This window comes from Hemiscyllium ocellatum, chromosome 5 (assembly GCF_020745735.1).
Source record: "Hemiscyllium ocellatum isolate sHemOce1 chromosome 5, sHemOce1.pat.X.cur, whole genome shotgun sequence".
Lineage (NCBI taxonomy): Eukaryota > Metazoa > Chordata > Chondrichthyes > Orectolobiformes > Hemiscylliidae > Hemiscyllium > Hemiscyllium ocellatum.
Window position 1 is genome coordinate 61,901,684 of NC_083405.1, and position 14,308 is coordinate 61,915,991.

At 39.4% G+C, this 14,308-nt stretch overlaps 1 long non-coding RNA gene and 2 other non-coding genes across 4 annotated transcripts; all 3 read left to right on the forward strand.

The window, feature by feature from the left end:
• The first annotated feature begins 1,758 nt into the window (after positions 1 to 1,758).
• On the forward strand, positions 1,759 to 6,980 carry LOC132816055 (uncharacterized). Of its 2 annotated transcripts, none has more exons than XR_009644742.1 (5): positions 1,759 to 1,817; positions 4,295 to 4,380; positions 4,739 to 4,814; positions 6,213 to 6,270; positions 6,862 to 6,980. It is a non-coding gene; the product is annotated as an uncharacterized LOC132816055 (long non-coding RNA). The 2 variants fall into 2 exon arrangements; XR_009644741.1 differs by having other exon boundaries at positions 1,790 to 1,865.
• On the forward strand, positions 6,025 to 6,093 carry LOC132816269 (small nucleolar RNA SNORD123). The gene has a single exon (XR_009644764.1). It is a non-coding gene; the product is annotated as a small nucleolar RNA SNORD123 (small nucleolar RNA).
• LOC132816267 (small nucleolar RNA SNORD123) lies at positions 6,711 to 6,779 on the forward strand. Its single transcript, XR_009644763.1, has one exon. It is a non-coding gene; the product is annotated as a small nucleolar RNA SNORD123 (small nucleolar RNA).
• Positions 6,981 to 14,308: the final 7,328 nt, after the last annotated feature.

Sequence of the window (14,308 nt, forward strand, 5' to 3'; positions counted from 1 at the left end):
TTATAACATTTAAACAACATTTGGATAAGTCCATGAATATGAAAGGTTTGGAGGAACATAGGCCAAAAGCAAGCAAGTGGGAGTAGTTTAGTTTGGAAAACTGGTCTGCATGGACAAGTTGGACTGAAGGGTCTGTTTCTGTGCTGTATGACTCTGACTCTAAACAAAAACCCTCTGACTGTGAATTACAATTTTAGGCAACATTGTTACTGCAAAAGTAATATTCCATCCTGAGTTCTGAGGAACACTCACACCAGACTTGAAACATTAACTTTGTCTCTCTCTCCACAGATGCTGCCAGATCTGTTCAGTTTCTCCAGCCTTTTCTGTGTTTGTTTCAGATTTCCAGCACCTGCGGTATTTTGCTTTTAATCGCATGTTGTAACTTTAACACTTTCTAGATTAGTTCCCTGCTTTTTGATGTGGATAAGAATAACTCTTTCAAAAGCAATGAAGTATTTAAAAAGTGTAAGAGATGGGAAATCGTCTAAAACTGGATCTCAAAGCACTTATAAACTAAATGTGAAATGAACGCGCAAGACACCGTTCATATCCCGGAGACGCAACCAATTCTTCATACGTTCATTATGAAGTAAACAATACCGTTGTATTGTCCAGAAATTCACGCAATTTCCACTTGATATTAAAACCGTACTAGTATGATAATAACCAAACGTATGTGATTTTTCTTTTGCATAAGTATAGCATTGCTTAATTCGAAATAAAAGGAGCGGCAGATGCTGAAAATCTGAAACAACACAGAAATTGCTGGAGAAACTCAGCAGGTCTGGCAGCATCTGTAGAGAGAGAAGCTGAGTTAAGCTGGCTCAAACATTGCTTCAATTAATCAGATTCCTAATACAACTGCAATGTCCACAAATACATCAGAACTACTTTCGTGTGCTTATATCTATAAATAACAAATTGACCACCACATGCAATATTGTCGGGACTGTGAAAGACTTTACGGTTGTGTTATTGTTGCAGAACTGCCCCACAGCAGCTCAGAGCACATTCTGCAAAATAACGCGCCTGATTATTGAAACATACACATAAACATATTGAACATATGCTTGACTCACCGAGAAAATACTCCAACTTCCCAAACAAATTTAGTTATTAATCTACAATGCCATCAAAGTCATAACAAAAACAGAAGTTGCCGGAAAAGCTCAACAGGTCTGATGGCATCTGTGGAGAGAAATCCGAGTTAACGTTTTAGATCAAATGACCCTTCAGAACCCTGTTTCAAGGTTAACTCTGATGGGATGCTGCCAGACCTGTTGAGCTTTTCCGGCACTTTCTGTGTTTTTTTTCCCTGTTTTACACATTCCGAAGTTCTTTTGTTTTTATTTATGCGAAACAAAATCTCTCGGGAGGTCAAACTTGCTGATGAGTTTGGAGTAGTTGTGAACACTGCTTTGAGTGAGCGTTCTCCGCTTCTATCCTCTCTCTGAAGATCAGTGTATCACTGCTCCGCTCTCATCCCAGCTCTGTATCTGCTCTCTGACGCCCCACGCTATTAAATGGTGCCGTCCCAAAACGGGGGTGTCACAAGTCACATAAATCAAAACATTTTCAGCACTAATGTCACTTCTAGCTGGAAAATGCTATGTTACCTTCATCTTGCTGAATATTATAATACATAGCGAAATTTCACTCAGGGATTGAGTTGCTAACAGTCCAACACTCACCTCTTGATCCCGTGAGATTCCGATCTCTCCCCTTCAGCTTCTCTTTAGCACATTCCAGCAGTTTGCAGCTTCTGAGACGTGGCATTGCTCCGTCCCCTCAGTCTAACTCAATACTTACCGCAGGTACAGTCATTTAAACTACACTTGGGAAGAATTTATACAAAACTTCGGGTAATTATTAATCATTTGTAAAATAATGTAACTATTAAATTTGTATGCTGTTGTAATTCAGCTAAAAGTTTAGCGATGATCTTACCATTACAATTGAACATCTGGAAAGTTCAACTTTGAAGGATGTTAACTTATGGTTTATTTGTTATTTTACTAATATGTCCTTTATAATTGCAAACTATTATTTTATATTTTGTTATTACATTGAATATTTTATATGGCAGTATTGTCTAATTGTCAATTTCTGAAACAGTAATTGAGACCAGATGCCGTTTTCAACAATTTTTAAAACCTTCACAAAGTGTAGAGCAAACTTTATAAATAAGTTAAAATATGTTTTCTCAATTGGCAAATTAACTGCTTGAGTTTGCAATTGTTACTTTTTTAAAGTGTATGTATATTTAAGAAAAGATTTTACATTGTGGCTACCGACTTTAAAACGGTAAATACCAACAGTACTAACATGTAATTTTCGGAATCAAATGTTCTTCAGTAGTAGTCCTGTCTTTGGCGCTTTACATTCTAGGCTTTTTCTTTCATTCTTACGACCGCAGTTGGGGAGCAAGATGAAAGTCTGATAGAACAACTTGAAGCGTTATGTTTTACTACATACAGTATTCATGATTGTTAAAGAGCTAGGTTAAGTTAAATTGAAGATTAATGATACAGTAGTGTTGTGCAGTTCTGGTCTCCTTCCTATGGAGAAATCTGAAAGGGTTCAGAAAAGATTTTTTTTAGATTTAGATTACTTGCAGTGTGGAAACAGGCCCTTCGGCCCAACAAGTCCACACCGACCCGCCGAAGCGCAACCCACCCACACCCCCACCCCCACATTTACCCCTTACCTAACACTACGGGCAATTTAACACGGCCAATTCACCTGACCTGCACATCTTTGGATTGTGGGAGGAAACTGGAGCACCCGGAGGAAACCCACGCAGACACGGGGAGAATGTGCAAACTCCACACAATCAATCGCCTGAGGCAGGAATTGAACCCGGGTCTCTAGCACTGTGAGGCAGCAGTGCTAACCACTGTGCCACCGTGCCGCCCCATTTACAAGGATGTTGCTGGGGTTGGAGGATTTGAGCTACAGGGAGAGGCTGAACAGGCTGGGGCTGTTTTCCCTGGAGCGTTGGAGGCTGAGGGCTGACCTTATAGAGGTTTATAAAATCATGAGAGGCATGGATAGGATAAATAGACAAGGTCTTTTCCCAATGGTGGGGGAAGTCCAGAACATGAGGGCATAGGTTTAGGGTGAGAGGGGAAAGATATAAAAGTGACCTAAGGGGCAAACTCTTTCATGCAGAGGGTGGTACGTGTATGGAATGAGCTGCCAGAGGCAGTGGTGGAGACTGGTACAATTACACATTTAAAAGACATCTGGATGGATATATGAATAGGAAAGGTTTAGAAGGATATGGTCAAAATGCTGGCAAGTGGGACTAGATTAGGTTAGGATATCTGGTCAGCATGGATGAGTTGAACCGAAGGGTCTGTTTCTGTGCTGTACACCTCTATGACTCCAGGATTTTGAGGGACCAATTTGAGTTGAAGTGAGAATGAAGAGTGGTGTCAATGCAGTTTTCTCTCTGGGCAGAAGCTGTACTTGTACACAACAGACTTTTGAAGGTGGCATTAGTGTCAGGAATCCCAGGATATCCCTGTGACAATGAGTGGAAGAATCGGACTAGCAACAACAAGCAGAGTGCCAGAGTGACATAGTAGATAGTTAATGTGGGAGTTTGTGATGATAGTGCGAGAAGAAAACTCATTAGGTTCTTAGCCAATTTCAAGCCACACCCAAGTTATTAGAAATCACTCAGTTATCTGCGCACAGTAGTCAGACAATCAGTTGTGGATTATTGTGAACAACCAATGGTAGGTACTCTCTAAGTTTTGTGTAAATTGGAAGTTATTTTCAGTTGTTGAAGTTCGAAATTAAGTTCAAGAGGATAAACTACATTTCATTTGGAGATTATTTACTCACTATTTGCCAGAAAATACTCACTCTCATCAAATCCTCAATTCTCACCTCACTCCATTTATGAAGCACACTGTTTATGACCGCACTGCTATGATGGTACAAATGATATTAAGTATCATTAATAATATTCCTAATAATCCACTCAGAATTATTAATGATTCTTTGCAAACAGTGTTAATATTGAAGGAAATCATTTTATTTCTCTTCAAATGGTGATTTTGGGGATCTGAAATTACAACAACCATTTATACATGAGCTTTAAAGATAGATGTCACAGCGTGTTAAATAAGCATTATGAGCAGAATATCTAAAGAAAAGATGCCAGAAATTTTCCAATTTGCATCTGCTTCTCTTCAAAGTTCTGTTAGAATATTTATCAATTTGGCAATGGGTTAATATTAACCATTCTTAATTCATTTGTTTTCACATCTGGATTTTGCAGCATCCATGAAAGCCATTAGCACAATGGAATATCATCCTATCAGCAGAGAGGAAAAACGATTTCCCAACAATTTATGTTCTTAGAAGGTATGATTTAATTTAATAGAGACAGTCTGAATAACAGCATTTATTTACTTTTTTCCTCCAGATGATGCAACATATTGAAAAAAACTTTATCTTTGATACATCTCAGCGTTTACAATTTTTAGATTTATAAATTGACAAATAAGGAAGTACTTCATTTAACAATTACATTACGGAGGACAATGTTAAATATCTTGTGAAAATTATTATTAAAGGAATCTAAAATGATTTGAAGTTAAAATACCATCCATGGTGTGATTCACATTCAGTTTCTCTCTAAACATCCTTTATTGATCAGTGATGAAATGAGTTAATATTAATCATTCTTTATTCCATTTGTTTTTATATATGGACTTTTTAGCATTCCTGGAAACCTCAAGTAATCCCAAAATCAAAGACTGAGGATGATTTGTGATTCTGAACACCAGGTTTAAAAGGTATGCTTTCGTTTAACATTCAAATCATTACATAGCAAAGGTGAACAGTCTATTTATAAATGTTTGATGTTCTATGTGGGAAAGCTAATCAGCATTTGTTATTCAGCCTAGATCATTTGATAAATATGCACTGACTATAGAGAGCCAACATGGCTTTGTCATGTATAAGTCATGCCTGGCTAATCTACTTTAATTAGTCACAAATAAGATAAACAAAGTATTTATGGCCATTATCCATGTGTACTTTCAGGAATCATGAAATACGATTTCACACAAAAATATTGACAATGTGAGTGTACAGAGTTAGAGGCAGATTTTGTCTCGGTTATAACTTGGTTATGAGACATGATGAGAGTGAAGATTAAGGCAGATATTCTGATTGTCAAGACATGCAAAATTGTCTTCCCCTGGAATTTGTTCAGGAGCTTCATGCCACAATATTTAGAAATGGTTAGGATGAATGAACACAAAATTGAAAATCTAAATTTCCAAAACAGTAGGAGAAGGCATTTGCAAAAAGACATTGGACAGTCCCCATCCAAAGTACTATGTTCAGTTTCCAGTTCAACTCAGGAAGGATATGTTTGTCTATGGCGATATGGAGTTCAGTACAAATTCATCGGAATGATGCGGGGTCTTAAAGAATTCAATTATGAGAACAGGTTGCATAAGCTTGACTTATATTCCTTTGAGTAGAAAAGATTGAGCTTTAATTTGATCAAGTTCTCTAAAGGATTCAGTAAAGCTTATATAAAGAAACAATTCCCTCCAACAACAGAGTCAAAGTGCACTGACATCATCTGAAATTTGGAATAGCACTCTCATACAATGCCTAGCATAAATCTAGAATTCATTCCTTGAAAACACTGCGGATTCAGGAACAGTTTGAGTTTCATGATTAATGTCGACAGATTTCTTTTTTATTAGGTAATTATATCAAGCATATAGAGCTAAAGCAGGTGAACTGGGTTGAATTACTGATCAGCTATGATCCATCTGAATGATGAAGCAGACTGAAAGGCTGAAGTGCCTATTCCTCATCCAGTGTCTCGAATTGAGGAAGTTCGTTATTTTTAACAAAATTGTGGTTATTACTAACTGCAATTGAAAATAATATTTTGCCGGTTAGCATAACCTTAAGTTGGAACATTTCAGTAAAAATTGCGTTAAAGACGAGACTGTTGAGGTTGATGGTGCAGGTTGATTTCTCTGTGGAAATGATGATCTAAGGGATCTGATATTGTCTGAAGTAAAGATGCCATCCATTTCCTGATTCACATTGTGTTTCTCTCTAAATTTTCATGCCTCAGTTTGGAAATTTGTTTGTTTTATTATATCTTATTCCATCTGTTTCTATGTCTGGATTTTGCAACATTCCTGGAAATCTCTGGGACACAGAACATCATTCTGTAAGCAATGAGGGAAAGGAATTTCCCAACATTTATGCTTTTAAAAGGTATGTTTTCTATTAGTACAAACAATTTGAGGAACAGCATTTACTTTATATCATTCATAAGATATTGCCATGGACAGATCCTATCATTTACAACTCCTTAGATTTATAAATAATATAACTTTACTGTCATTTAATAATGCATATATAATGGCATTATCAAACAATAATGTTTATGTTGTCCATGTTGTTTCCTCTTTGAGTGCTCATAAGTGTGGCCCATTGAATTCAAATCATTTACTATTCTGACTGAAGTTACAATTTGTTAACATGTCTAGACTAGTGAAATCATGTTATAAAAAAGAGCTGTAGCTATTCTTACTGTATATCAGAATCTATTAAATTAGTGTTTTTTTGGTCATATGAAATTATGTTGAAACGTTTTACTAACACTGAAAGAAAAGAGGAACACATTAATTATGTTGGAACATATTGTATTTCTCTGTGAAAGTGATGAAATGGGGGATCTGAAATCATCTGAAGTTAAGATGCCATCCATTTCCTGATTCACATTCCTCTTCTGTCTATACTTCTACTGGTATTTTTATCAGTTTCATAATTAGTTATAATTTTTTTATATCTGCATTTTACAAGATTCTTGGAAATCTAGAAGATGAGGACATCCTTCAAGACAATAAGGAATTGAATTTGCAATCCTGATGGTGTTGTAGAAGATATTTTACACACATTAAATAGACATGCCTTGGAAATAATCAGCTTGGTGTTTCTTGTTTGTCTTTCCATCAAGACCTGAGTTTTTTTTTGAGAAAAGACATATTTTGTTTCATTTCAAAATATGGTTTTATAGCATATCCCATTTCCTATTTAAAATACGGAAGTTATTTGCTGTTATTGAAAATGTTGCTGAAGAAGCAGAATACTTTACAAAACAGTCACATTTCTGAATTAATGAAACAGTTTTCTACTTTCTCCTTCTCTCGTTACAGTGGGCTCATTGCCTGTAATATTAACTAGGAACCAGATAGGCATCCAACGTTTCAAAGAAACATAGAAACATAGAAGATAGGAGCAGGAAGAGACCATTATGCTCTTTGAGCTTGCTCCGCCATTCATCACGATCATGGCTCATCGTCCAACTCAATAACCTAATCCTGATTTCTCCCCATAACCTTTAATCCCATTTGCCCCAAGTGCTATATCTAGCTGCTTGTTGAATACATTGGCATCAACTTCTTCCTGTGGTAATGAATTCCACAGGCTCACCACTCTTTGGGTGAAGAAATGCGTCCTCACCTCTGTCGTAAATGGTCCACCCTGAATCCTCAGACTGTGACCTGTGGTTATGGGTGCACCCATCATCAGGAACATCCTCCCTGCATCTAACCTGTCTAGTCCTCTTAGAATTTTATAAGTCTCTGTGAAGTCCCCCTCATTTATCTGAACTCTGGCTGCATTTTGGGAAAGCAAATCTTAACAGGACTTGTACACTTAATGGTGAGGTCCTAGGAAGTGTTGCTGAACAAGAGACCTTGGAGTGCAGGTTCATAGCTCCTTGAAAGTGGAGTCGCAGATAGATAGGATAGTGAAGAAGGTGTTTGGTATGCTTTCCTTTATTGGTCAGAGTATTTGAGTACAGGAGTTGGGAGGTCATGTTGTGGCTGTACAGGACATTGGTTAGGCCACTGTTGGAATATTGCGTGCAATTCTGGTCTCCTTTTTATTGGAAAGATGTTGTGAAACTTGAAAGGGTTCAGAAAAGACTTACAAGGATGTTGCCAGGGTTGGATGATCTGAGCTACAGGGAGAGGCTGAACAGGCTGGGGCTGTTTTCCCTCGAGCGTCGGAGGCTGAGGGGTGAGTTTACAGAGGTTTACAAAATTATGAGGGGCATGGATAGGATAAATAGACAAAGTCTTTTCCCTGGGGTTGGGGAGTCCAGAACTAGAGGGCATAGGTTTAGGGTGAGAGGGAAAAGATATTAAAAAAACCTAAGGGGCAACTTTTTCACGCAGAGGGTGGTACTTGTATGGAATCAGCTGCCAGAGGATGTGGTGGAGCCTGGTACAATTGCAATGTTTAAGAGGCATTTGGATGGGTATATGAATAGGAAGGGTTTGGAGGGATATGGGCCGGGAGCTGGCAGGTGGGACTAGATTGGGTTGGGATATCTGGTCGGCATGGACGGGTTGGACTGAAGGGTCTGTTTCCATGCTGTACATCTCTATGACTCTATGTGATCAGAAGCAACAAAGTGCAGTCACAGTCACTCAAGGGCTGGTCCAAAGCTAAAGTTTCATTGGATTGAGAGTTGGAAAGAAAAGAGGGGCTAATTTCACATTGGATTCAGATGAGGGAAAGGCTGAGCTCAGATTTAACAACAATAAATCTTTTTTGTGCCTTTAATAACTCAAATAGTGACTGAAAATAAACAAGCCACCTTGGTTCCAGGAGCACACTGTGATAATTCTAATTTTTGTCCACAGAGTTATAATTATATATATTATTTTCATCAGATCCCAGATGTACATGTACTGAAATAATATTGAAACAATTAATCTTAAGTTTGAATCAAATGAAGAAAATTTAATTGTTCCCCCATTAATTTATCTCACACTCCTTTGCAGTTAATTCATTTGTAATGAAGTGAATATAAGTTTTTCACTATTTCAAACTCATTGCTGTATCATAGCTTGAATCTTTTTAAATTTCTAAACTATGTGCTATCTACATAACAACAAAGTGAAAATTTTGTTAAACTGCACATTTGTAATTCCAATGAAGTAGTAGTTAAGGCCTTTAGCTCCCTCAGTTCTTCTATTTCCTATGAATTCTTTCACAAATATCATCAGGGGATATTAACAGTTATCTGGTCTATGAGTGAAATAGAGAATATACTGTTTACAAGAGTCTTTTAAACCAAATGAGCAAGTTATATTTGTTATTATTTGGTCCTGGGACTGAGACTAAATGACAGGCTATTTTTGTTGACCTACTTTGCTGTAATTCAGAACTGACATAAATCAATACTTCATTATAACTGGGAACGGTGCAATCCATCACATAAAAAAAATCATGGTATCTATTTTTAAGAAGACAGTTTATGTGAACTGAGGCAATTTCATAGACTCATCAATAAAATTGTTCCTAATTTCTGTAGTTGTGTTTGACAATGTTTAAAATAACATCAATATTATTGGAAGACTGATATGATGATGAAAAAACTGTAAGTTCCATTTCCTTTAATTTAGTAGGGAGAGATTGAGAATCTAAGAAGAGTTTGGTAATAAAGGAAAGCTTGTACTGCAAGACCTAGGAAACAATGTTTAAACTGTGATTGTCTCAGGTACTTTAAAAGATCTAACAAAGAAATCAGTCCTCAGCTCAGAACTAAATCTTCTAGTCTTCTTTTAATGCTCTTTTGTTTCACAACATAAATTGCTTTCAGTACAGATATTAAGATACTAGACACTTCAACCTACCTCAACCTGTTTCGAATGAAACATTTGCAAGTAACATTCTCCATTAGAATTTGAAAAGTCCAACTTTTCAAATATGTACAAACTCTTCCTTTACTGGCCTAAAGCCAAAATGCTCCAAGGAAGAGAGAGAGAGGTCTTGTCAATAGAAAGGATTCTCTCTCAGCCTTCACATTGGCAATCTTGTATCTCAAACTGAGTAAATTAAGATATACAGAGGCATGGTCATCAGACCACATACATTGAAAATTTCCATACCACAGTTGAGTAATAATTTTTTAAAATGATTTATGGAGCCTGGCATTCCTTTACAATGGCACCCCTCCATTGTTGAATCACACTTTGATGAATCTTCTAAACCGAAACCTTTAGAACTGTAGCATTTTTTGTTTAAATTATTTTTCTAATTAACCTGTTCAGAGATGTTATTACACATCTCTGGAACAGGTGGGACTTGAACCAAGGCCTCCTAGTTCAGGGGTAGGGACTTTAGCAGTGCACCATAAGAGGACCCGACTGTAGGAATTATAGGTCTAATAAAAAAAAAATTCATGTTAAACTCCAATCAGGTTAAACTTAAATAGAACTAAACTGTGGGCACAACATTTCCCTGCCTGGAGGTGGCAAGGAGAGGATTTAATAGAGTGAGATGATTCTAGAGGGATTCTCACCCACTTCTCACCATCTCAGCAGTCAGGTGCTGGGTAGAAGCTCCATTGAGGTCTTTCCCAACTGACCAGGAGCTAAGGCTCTTAAGTGATCAGTTAGCAGTCAACTCACCACCTCCATCCATGACATGCCTTCCTAGTAGTTGACTAGATAACTGGGTTAAGGGGCATTTGTCACACTCTTAGGACAATCAGGGTATGACTCAAAGAGGTGCAGAGAGACATAGACAGATTAAGTGAGTGGGCAAAAACTTGAGATGATGCACTTTAGCAGCAAAGATAAAGGACCTGAATATTAATTAAATGGAAAAAGACTGCAGAACGCTTCAGCATAAATCATAAAAAGCTAGAGTACAAGTTTGACAGGTAATAAGGAAGCCAAGTAGAATATTGGCTTTTATTTCAAAGGGAATGGAGTATAAAAGTAAGGAAGTCTTGCTCGACTGGATAATGTACTAATCATGCCAAAGTTGGAATACTGTGAATAGTCTTGATCCCCATATCTAAGAAAAGATAGACTGGTATTGTAAGCAGGTGAAAGTGAGGACTGTAGATGCTGGAGATTAGAGTCAAGAGTGTGGTGCTGGAAAAGCACAGCAGGTCAGGCAGCATCCGAGGAACAGGAAAAGTAGACGTTTCAGGCAAAAGCCCTTCATCAGGAATGAGGCTGGGAGCCTCAGGGGTGAAGGGGTAAATGGGAGGGGGAATGGGCCTAGAGGGAAGGTAGCTGAGAGTGCAATAGTTGGATGGAGGTGTGGGTAAAGGTGATAGGTCAGAGAGGAGGGTGGATTGGATAGGTGGGAAGGAAGATGGACAAGTGGGACTGGTCATGAGGGTGGTGTTGAGCTGGAAGATTGGAACTGGGGTAAGGTGGGGGGAGGGGATATGAGAAAACTGGTGAAATCCACATTGAAGCCATGGGATTGGAGTGTCCTGAGGCAGAAGATGAGGCTTTCTTCCTCCAGGCATTGGATGGTAAGTGAGTGACAATGGAGGAGGCCCAGGACCTGTACATCTGTAAACAATCCTGAGAATATCCGCTTGGCTGATCCAGGTATGGAGGGACTGTCTCATGAGGAGAGATTGAGTAGGTGGGTTCATACTTCATTGGTTCCAGAAACTTCTTCAGGGGACCACACTTGAGCTATTTCATGGAAATGACCTCTGGTCAGTCCTTCCAATTGCTGTAGAGCTGTTTCTGTATGGACTGCTGCTGCATACCATCCATTTCTCATTTATTTGCCTCCTGGATTTGTCTTGGCATTCCATTTTTCCTGCCAGCCAGCATGGGTTCCAAGTGAGGGCTCTCTAAGCAGGAATCTTCCCGCTTTTCATTGGAGTCACCTTGTAGTGCTTTGAAGTCAGTGATTCATGTGTATGTTTATTGTGGAACACTACTCCTCCTGTAGAGTAACTTTATAAATCCTTTGTTGTTCGCTTTTGGTTGCACTTCAGTCCCATAAGCCCGATCTTTGATTACCTGGGGTGGAGGGTGATGGACAGATCAGGGAATCTCCTTGTGTCCCTTGTTAAAGTAGGCATCCACACGATCAGGCATCAGGCCATAGGAAGGTCATAGTTCCTTACTGCCTCTGCCATGGCTACATTTGTTCCGGGGTGCTTTAACAGGAGCACATAGTTTCTACCTATGACACCTTCAGAGATGTGGGCACCACTGGGGTGCATTATTTATCCCTCTAATTCCATTTTAGTTGAGTCCCCTTCCTCTTTTCTTTCCCTTTCCCACTTTTATTGTTGCACTGCCACTGGTGGGCTGTAATTGTTAATTGTTGTTTCTTAGTTCATTAGTTACTTGGTGGACTTTCAAAAGAGTGAGGCTATAATCAAAAACTCTAGTGTACGGTCCCTCTGGGCCTCAAGGACTGGGTCCAAGTTCCACCTTTGTGTAATTGGTGTTGGCGCAATGTGATTGGAGCTGGTGCAGTATAAGTGGAGTTGGTGCAGTGTGATTGGGGTGGCATGGTGTAAATGGAGCTTGTGGGGTGTAAGTGGAGTGGCTCGGTGTAATTGGAGCTGATGTGGTGTAAGTGGAGCTGGAGCAGTGTGATTGGAATGGGCATGGTGTAAGTGGAGCTGGCATCGAGTAATTGGAGCTGGCGTGGTCTAAGTGGAGCTGGAGCAGTGTGACTGGAGCTGGCGTGATGTAATTGGAGCTGGCATGGTGTAATTGGAGCTGGCGTGGTGTAATTGGAGCTGGAAGGTGTAGGTGGAGCTGCAGTAGTGTGTTTGGAGTTGGCGTGGTGTAAGTGATGCTGTTGTGGCGTACGTGGAGCTGACGTGGTGTAAGTGGAGCTGGCGTGGTCTAAGTGAAGCTGCAGCAGTGTGATTGGAGCGGCTGTGGAACATGCACTGCTTGTCAGCATGGTCGAGGCCTTTAGAGACCAGGGGATGTACTGCGTCATCAGCCCAGATAATATTATTTTAATTTAGTAAGGGGCTGTTTCTGAATTACTGTCAAAACATTTACATCAATCTTTATGTAAGGTAATGACTTGTGTACACAGTACTCCAGATGTGGACTCATCAGTGCCCCAAATAACTGAAAAATTATCTTCAGTTCCCTGTCTGTTCAGTTCCCCTTGTGATTAATGATACCATTATATTAACTTTCCTAATAGCTTGCTGTACCTGTATTCTAATCTTTTCTGACTAATGCATTCAGGTCTCTTTGCATGTCAGAGCTCTCTAATCTCTCACTGTTTAGATAACACGCTTTTTTGTTTTTCTGCCAAATGGGCAACTTTATTCATTGGAGTTTAGAAGATTAAGGGGAGACTTAATAGAAACTTACAAGATAATACATGGCTTGGAAAGGGTGGATGCTAGGAATTTTTTTCCGTTAGGCAAGGAGACTAGGACCCGTGGACACAGCCTTAAAATTAGAGGGGATCAATTCAGAACAGAAATGCGGAGACATTTCTTCAGCCAGAGAGTGGTGGGCCTGTGGAATTCATTGACGCAGAGTGCAGTGGAGGCCGGGACGCTAACTGTCTCCAAGGCAGAGATTGATGGATTCTTGATGTCATGAGGAATTAAGGGCTACAGGGAGAATGCGGGTAAGTGGAGTTGAAATGCCCATCAGCCATGATTGAATGGCGGAGTGGACTCGATGGGCCGAATGGCCTTACTTCCACTCCTGTGTCTTATGGTCTTATTGTCTTAATGTTCCCACATAATACTCCATTTGCTAGGTTTTTGCCTATTCAATTCACCTATTTGTATGTTTTTGTGCCTCTTTCAATCCTCTTTAAAATTCAGTTTGCTATCTCTATGTCAAAAGCAAATTTGACAATCAAAATTAGAATCAGATTTTATTGCCACATTTACTCAAGTATAGGAATACAGGAGTACGGTGAAAAGTGTTCAGGCGCCATTCTCTGGCACATTCTTGGTTATAAAAGCAGAATTTTAAAAACAAGAGAAATAAAAGAAACAGAATCTAAAGGAACAAAAAGCATCCAGATCTTTTTAAAGTCTCACCTTAAAAGAGACATGTGGATGGGATCTAAGATGGCAGCGATCTGAGAAGATCGCACTGCAGGGCTTCGCATCGCAGCAGGAGCAGGACGGTCCTTCAACCCACCCAACCCAGGTCATTGGGATTTCTTGGGGTGTTGGAAAGATTGTGGAGACCCAAGAAACATTTAAAAATTGACTTAACTGTATTTTCAGTCATCCAGAAGTGCCTAAAAAGGGAGGAGGAGCATCCCAGGCCAGGCCTGCAGCTCAGCGTGCAGTAGCCTCGGAGCCAATTACTCTCCAGGACCTGATGAACTAGCTCTCGACATCTCACAAAATGCTGGGGAAACAGATTGAAGAAAAGCTGGCTCCAGTTTCTTAGAAGCATGAGCAGCAGCTGGGAGACGTGGAGAAGAGGACGAATGAGGTGGAGCACAGGGTCACAGTGGTGGAAGC